At 58.9% G+C, this 6,793-nt stretch overlaps 1 long non-coding RNA gene across 1 annotated transcript; it reads right to left on the bottom strand.

Annotated features, from left to right (window-relative positions):
- Nucleotides 1-1,235: 1,235 nt before the first annotated feature.
- LOC141371903 (uncharacterized) lies at nt 1,236-2,830 on the bottom strand. Its single transcript, XR_012377228.1, has 3 exons — nt 2,647-2,830; nt 1,785-1,944; nt 1,236-1,440 (listed from the first exon to the last, which is right to left on the bottom strand). It is a non-coding gene; the product is annotated as an uncharacterized lncRNA (long non-coding RNA).
- Between the last annotated feature and the right edge of the window lie 3,963 nt (nt 2,831-6,793).

Here is a 6,793-nt window from a genome sequence, read left to right as displayed (position 1 = left end):
TCCCATGCATGGAGGGAGGGTCCATGCTCTCCTTTCCTTCACTAACTGGACATTGATGGGGAAATCACACGTCAGTCTCGGTCAGCCTGCACCCCCGAGCCCCGAACACAAGGCCAGCCGTCCCCATGATCGCTGGATGTTATACGAACTAGAAGTAAACTTTTACTTTCTTAAGCCACTGAGATTCAGCCTTTATGCATGACACCAGGGGTCAGCAAACCATGGCCTGGGAGCCACATGGGGCCTGTCACCTGCTTGTGTGTGGACCTGAGTTCAAAATGGCTTTTGTTTTTCAAGGACGTTTTATTTTATTATTTTTTAAAAGATTTGATTTGAGAGAGAGAGGATGTGTGCGCACATAAGCGGGGGGGCGTGGGGCGGGCAGGCAGAGGAAGAAGCAAGCAGACTCCCCGCTGAGCAGGGAGCTCAATGTGGGACTCGATCCCAGGACCCTGAGATCACGACCTGAGCCGAAGGCAGACGCCTCACCAGCTGAGCCACCCAGGCGCCCCTCAAGGGCTACAGTTTAATTGGTTACAAACCTGCTTACCCATTATCTTCAATTTTGCCTCTTGGCTCATATGGCTTAACGAATTCACGACCTGGCTTGTTAAGGAAAAGTCTGCGACACCCAACAGCCCTGTCTCAGGGAGGGTCCCCTCAGAAGCAGTCTCTGAGACCTGGCCTCGAGGGCAAGTGGTTTATCAAGGGCAGCGGTTTATCCAGGAGGCATCGACAGGGAAGTGGGGAAAGTGACCAAGAAGGCTACCCCTATGAGAAGCTGGGGCAGAGACCACGAGGGGCTTTGGACGACACGCAGAACATGTCTCAGAGTGTCCCGCGAGGGGGGCAAGGAAGCCGGGCATCATCCTCCACTCCCGTCCCGCGAGGAAGCCACGAGAAAATCCATCCAAGAGTTTCGGGTCAGAGAGGGCCTTAGGGACAGATGGCATTGGTGAAAATTACCTGAACAGACAGACCTCTGCTTGACACGTGAGGACACAGGCTTGAGGTCGTAAAAGCAGCAAGCGCCCAGAGAACCATGTGCAGCTAGGTCGGCTGATCGCAGCTCCTGGCCTCCCCCCAGCTCCTCTTGCTGTGTCGGGGGCCAGCAGTTCCAAGGCGTATCTGTGGCTCTGGCACCAGAGATCACATCAGGGGCTGGCCCAGTGCTTCCGCTCCTTCAAAGCTGAGAGACATATCGTTGCTTCAGGAATAAATTCACTGGCCTCAGACTTTATTAAGCTCTACTCAGACCCAGAGCCCAGAGCCTAATGAGTCCCAGATGCTCAGGAGAGGCCTTCAGATGTGGACTTTCCATGGAAGGCTGGGGAGATTGCAGCCTTGCACCAAAGCTGGGCTGGTACGGTGGGTGTAAGCGTCACATTCCCACACAATCCTCGGTTCTGGAATTAACTTCTCAGTTCATGGTCCTGTGGGCTGGAGAGTTTATCCAGGGATAATAACCATGGGCTCATGAAATCATAGGATTCCTGGGGCTGGGTGGGGCCACAGAGAACCCTCTGCTCCATCTCCTTGGTGGACAGAGGGAGTGAATGGCCCAGGGAGGGGAGGGTATGCCAGTCTCAAAGCAACTTCACGGTAGACTTGAGACTCATTCCTCATGGGGAGCCGTCCCCAACAACCACAGCACCAGATGCCCCATTCAGGGCCTCCTGCCCGTCTCTAGGTCACAGAGGTTGGGAAGAGCCCAGGGTGGCCAGGGTCAGGAGTGGACAGAGGGGCTAGGCCTGGGTGAGTGCTCTTGGGGACACTGGGAGTACCAGTGTGGTGGCTCTCTTCTGCTGCGGAGGACGCCTCTCACATTCCGGGACCAGATTCTGTCCAGTGTTGGGTCCTCCTTCTCTGGGTGCCCATGCCACCTTCCAAGAGGCTCCCTCAAAGATTACCTCTCTGCCAACTCACTGAAAATAGCTCTTCTCTCTGCACAGTGAGACAACTCAAACAGTAAAGCCAAGTTCACAATGGAGGGAAAATGGCCCCGAATCTGACTATCCCAGATAAAAGCTGCACCTAGATGCCCAGGCCTGGATGACCCTTGCCCTGCTCGAGCTCGTCCCGTGGCTGTGTGCCCACCAGTAGTTGCGATGCCACGTCCCCCCCCCCCCCCCCGCCAGGCCCTCGTGGTGAGGACAGGTTGTCCCCTAAGGCAGGGGGTCTCAGAGCCCTCTCCTCCGGGCAGGACAGACCAGGGCCACGTGCACGAGGCGGCTGGACTGTCACCGCCTCCCGCCGGCCAGTCGGGGCGGTCCCCGCGGGAGGCCGAGCGCCAGCGTCCTCTGCAGGTCTCCATCCCCGCTCTGCGGACGCAGTGCGGCTCCCTGCTCTGGGCTCCTGCACTGCCCGGCTCGCCGGCATGTGGGGCGCCCCCAGGTCGGGGCGTGAGGTGCAGTGGTGGGCCCCCAGGGGCTCTCCGGAGCCCTGCGCCAGCCGGGCTCTGCGGGGAGGGCTGAGGGGCAGGGCTGACCTTGGGTGCTCCTAGCCATCCTCCTACGGCCCCTCCAAGGCCCGTGCACATGCTCTGTGGCCACCAGCGTCTCCAACCGAGCCGCTGCGGACCCTTCGGTGGTCCCCAGGCCTTCCGCGCAAACGATGCGCCGCCGAAGCGGCGGGTGTCGGTCTTACCCTCCGGAGCCCACTCGTTCCCACCCAGTGCCTCTCTCAGGTCGGCCGCGTGGACACGCTGACCTTTGGGAAGGCGACCCGCAGGCCGGCCTCTCCCCACCAGGGCGCACCGTAGCTCTCCCGAGCTGCTTCCCTCCTTCCGTCGTCGGGGTGGAGGCCTGCCTGAGGCCGCTGGCCGTGCTCAGCCGCCGCGTCGCCCCCCGCCCCGCTCTGCGCGGAGGCTGGGACACGGCCCGCCGGCCGCTCGGCCCCAGGCTCGGGCTTCCGCATCTGCGTTTTGTGCTCATTTTGTGGTCCAATGATCCGAATTTGAGGACACCTGCGGCCTGCCCCGGGACCGTCGAGCCTCAACTGCCCCGGAGCCGGGTGAGGGGGTGGCGGGAAGACATGGCCACGTGCGGGTCTGACTGTGGCGGGACTCCGGGGGGGAGCTGACCCCACCATCTCCGCCAGCCCGGCCTCCTCCCCTGCATGTCAGTGGGGTGTGGGGAGCCGAGCGCGGCGTTTGCACGCAGGCGGCCTTCTGGCCGGCGCGGGAGCCGCTGTGCCACCATCCACAGGCCTGTGGCCGTGGCCCACGTTGGTCAGCGGCCACTGAGCCCGGAAGGAGCCTCCTCAGGCCTCCTTAGCGTAGTGCCCTAGGTGAAGAGAAGTAAAGGCTGACCAAATGAGGGAAGTGAGGGCTCTTTATTCATGGCGGGCTATAGCAAGAGAGTCGGGTATCATTACTTTCATTTTGGCAGAGACTCAGAGGCAGGCAGAGCATCAGAAAGACTTCATAGTGGAAAAAAGAGAAGGCTTCAGAGAGGCCCTGTTGGAGGCTGTTGGCACAGGGAACTGTAGGTGGGGTAACTAGAGGCAGCATCCCGTGTGATGGCTTAGGGGTGCACACTTCCTCTTCTGCGGTGGGTCCTAAGCTGGAAGTGAGGACACAGATTACTTGCCAGGTATTGATCAAGCCCATTTTGGACCTGTTGCTGCAGGGGTGGTTTGGTGTCTGGGTTGTTGCTGGAGAGACAGCAGTAGGACTTCCCATAGGTGTGTTTTGCAGCAAGCTGCCTTCCTGGGCAGGTTACTATAGACGGTGGGATGGTTTCCCGGGCTCACTGGGTGGTAGACACAGTGGTGGGGGGGCAAAGACACACGAGACACAGGGTGGAGTCCTGCTGTAAAGACATGACCGAACTCGGCACGCGGGGAGCCCGCTCTATGCTGGTGTGGCCCTTGCCAAGGGGAATAAGCTGGGAAGAGAACATCCCGTAGCGAGAGGGGAGGGGGCCAGTATGGTGAGAAGATCCCGGCCTTGCAAGCCACCAGCCTGGGTTCACATCCAGACGCTGCTGCCTAAGGTCAGGTCCACTCGTGGAGCGTCTGTCCCCCATGGAAGATCGGTGATGCCCCCCTCCTTGCACAGTTTGGGGGGGTTATTGGAGATCAGTGATACGAAGAACGTGGTGTATGGTAGATGCAGGAATCAGTTCCTTACTATGGATGACTCGGTTTCCTACGTGGGACTCCAGAATCTCGGCTGTAATGGCTAGAGTCTGCTCCTTGTAGATACTGATGCCTGAGACTACCAGGAAGGAGCAGTTCTCTCCCTCAGGACTTCGGGGAGGCAAGGAAAATTGCAAATGGTCAAGCCCATGCTTTAGCATGTAAATGTGGGGAGGTTACTGTGAAGTCAGCTTAGACGTGGTGACAGCCGCCCTTTAGAGGAGACAGCCAGGGGAACCTGAGAATAAATGTCAGCTCCTCACGGAGGAGTTTTGGGTTCTGCCAGCCGATGTTGCAAAGGACAGGTCTCTGCTCTGGCCTGGATCCTTCTCTTCCATGTGCGTGGTTCTGAGAGAGTAGTTCTGGGATCAGTCGGCTTTGCATCCAAATCCTGACTCCACCACCTGGGGTCCTGGATGAGTTACTGACCCCCCAGAAACTCCCGTTTGTAAAATCAGGGCAATGATGGTGCCTACCCTGTTGGGTTGTTGGCAGGAATGCCCCGAGAGAACGGGCAAAGAGCACCTAGCCTGGGACCCGGCTGGGGGTGGGGGGAGGCGGCACTCAGCCAGGGTACCCCAGCATCACAAGAAGCAAGAGCATGTCTTGTTACTGTGTTTCTGCACGCAGCCCGCTGCCCTGGCCGGGCCTGGCCCATGTGCAGCAGGACGCTGGGCTCTTTGACTCCATCTCAGGTGAGACTCTCTGGAAGAACCTTCCAGGAGAGCATTTGTATTCTCACTGCCTCCTCTGACAAGCTCTGCAGAACCAGTGGTTGCCTCCTCGGCCTGTTGTTGGGGAGTGGATATGGCACCATGATTCTCCTTGTCTCTTTCCTCGTTTGCATGCTGGTTTCCTGGGTCTGTGTTCCCTCCATGGATGAAGAAGGGGCTTCATTATAATCTGAGCTAAACACAGGCTCCTTCTGTGGCCAGAAATACGGCCCCCTGGTCAGGGACCACAGAGGCTGGCATTTACTGAGCCCAGAGCCTGGCACATAGCAGGTACACAACAAAGTCATTCACAAACACCGAGCGCCTAGTGGAAATACTGAATCCACGATGTAAGAGTGTGTTTTTTCCTATTTATAGTTGAGGGAGTCAGGGAGTCAGTGATAAAGTGACTGTGGGCTTTGCGGGGGCAGAGTGGGGAGCCGAGATCTGAACCCACTTAACCGCTCAGATGCCCTGACTTCCTCTGTGGCGGTCAGTCCACTCCTCCGATGATCGAGCTGGGGGACAGGTCATCGCTAGCTTGTGTAAAATTCTCTGTAAGCCCTCCGAGTCAGGAGAATGCGTGTCATGGCAGGTGCTGGAGAAGGTGGGTTTTCTCAAAAGGCTGATGGAGGTACCCCTGCCTGGCCATGTCAGAGAGGCTCCTGGGTCCCAGGCTCTCGAGGCTGAGAGGATACAGGGCCCCAGCCAAGGCCCCCGACAAGTCGGAGAAGAGATGGCTGTCTCCATCTCGGGACTGAGGGGCTGGGGAGCCCGATATGCCCCTGAAGCATTTCACCACGAGCTTCAGCAGTCCATGTGTTTCAGGAGCGCCTGCTCACGCCCTGCCCGGCATCTGCTGTGGATTAAGGATCAGTGAGTTCACCCCGAGGCCCCCAGCCTTACTGGTTTGCGTGTTAGTGGATAGGTTTAAGAAGAGTTCCAGGGTTTTGTGCAATCCTCTCAGATAAGAAGTCCAGTTGGGGTTTTGAGCAGAATTTTTTGTGCTGCCAAAGCATTCCTGAGAGTCCCGAGTCGCAGCGAAGCTTGTGCTTCCCGTGTGTGCTGCGTGCCACGACCGGGTGGGGCGCTGGCAGAGGGGCCCGGAGCCCAGCTGGGATGGCATTGCATCCACTCATTCACTGAGCAGATAGCCACCGGTTCCTGCACTGGGCTGCACCTTGCTCAGTGCTGGGACTTCCAGCCCTGCCCCTGAGAAGCTGGCCATGTGTGGAGAGAGGAGAGGTTGAGCCAAGTAACCTGAGTGTAGTTGCCCAGGTGACAGGTGCTGCGTGGCAGGTGCCCAGGAGTGTGGGAAGAAGTAACGGGGCCAGAACTCGGCTCGGGGGCCACAGGGGGCTTCCTGGAAGAATTAGAATTTGAGTCAGATTTTGATGAGTGAGTAGAAGTGAGTGAGGTGCAGAGCTGGGGCCACACAGCCTGCCAGGCAGAAGGGTGGGGGGAGTGTGGCCAGTGCCAGGGCTCAGAGGAGGTGAGCCAGGCAGGTGCAGGGAGCAGAGGCCACGTGGGGGAGTGGGGCAGGTGCTTGCACAGCACAGGTTGACAAGGGTGGGTGCAGAGCCAGGCTGGAGTGAGGGCCTGGGGTTGGCAGCTTAGGCTCTGGGCACTCTCTCTGTATGGAAAGGAGAAGGGAGTCGGGAAAGCCACTGTCACCGTTCACTGATGGATGAGGCGGTGTTTCGGAGTTTGTACCGTGGCCTGGTGTCCCCGCGTCCCAGCTGTGCTGCAGCCTTGGGGAGCACTGGAAGGAACTTAAATGGGAGCAGAGTGTAGGGATGTAGCCAGTGGCGTCCGGTGGAGCCCCCGGACTGGACTGCAGGGGTGTGGAGGGTGTGCAGAGGACGCAGCAGCAGGTGTGAGGTTCCTGCCATGTTCTGGACAAGAGAAGGTGCTGGAGGCCCCGGGTGGGCGGGGTGGAC

The sequence above is a fragment of the Callorhinus ursinus genome, unplaced genomic scaffold (assembly GCF_003265705.2).
Source record: "Callorhinus ursinus isolate GAN/ISIS: 27379988/994484 unplaced genomic scaffold, GSC_fseal_2.0 scaffold122, whole genome shotgun sequence".
NCBI classification, from domain to species: Eukaryota; Metazoa; Chordata; class Mammalia; order Carnivora; family Otariidae; genus Callorhinus; species Callorhinus ursinus.
This window is presented reverse-complemented; position numbering and strand designations above follow the sequence as displayed.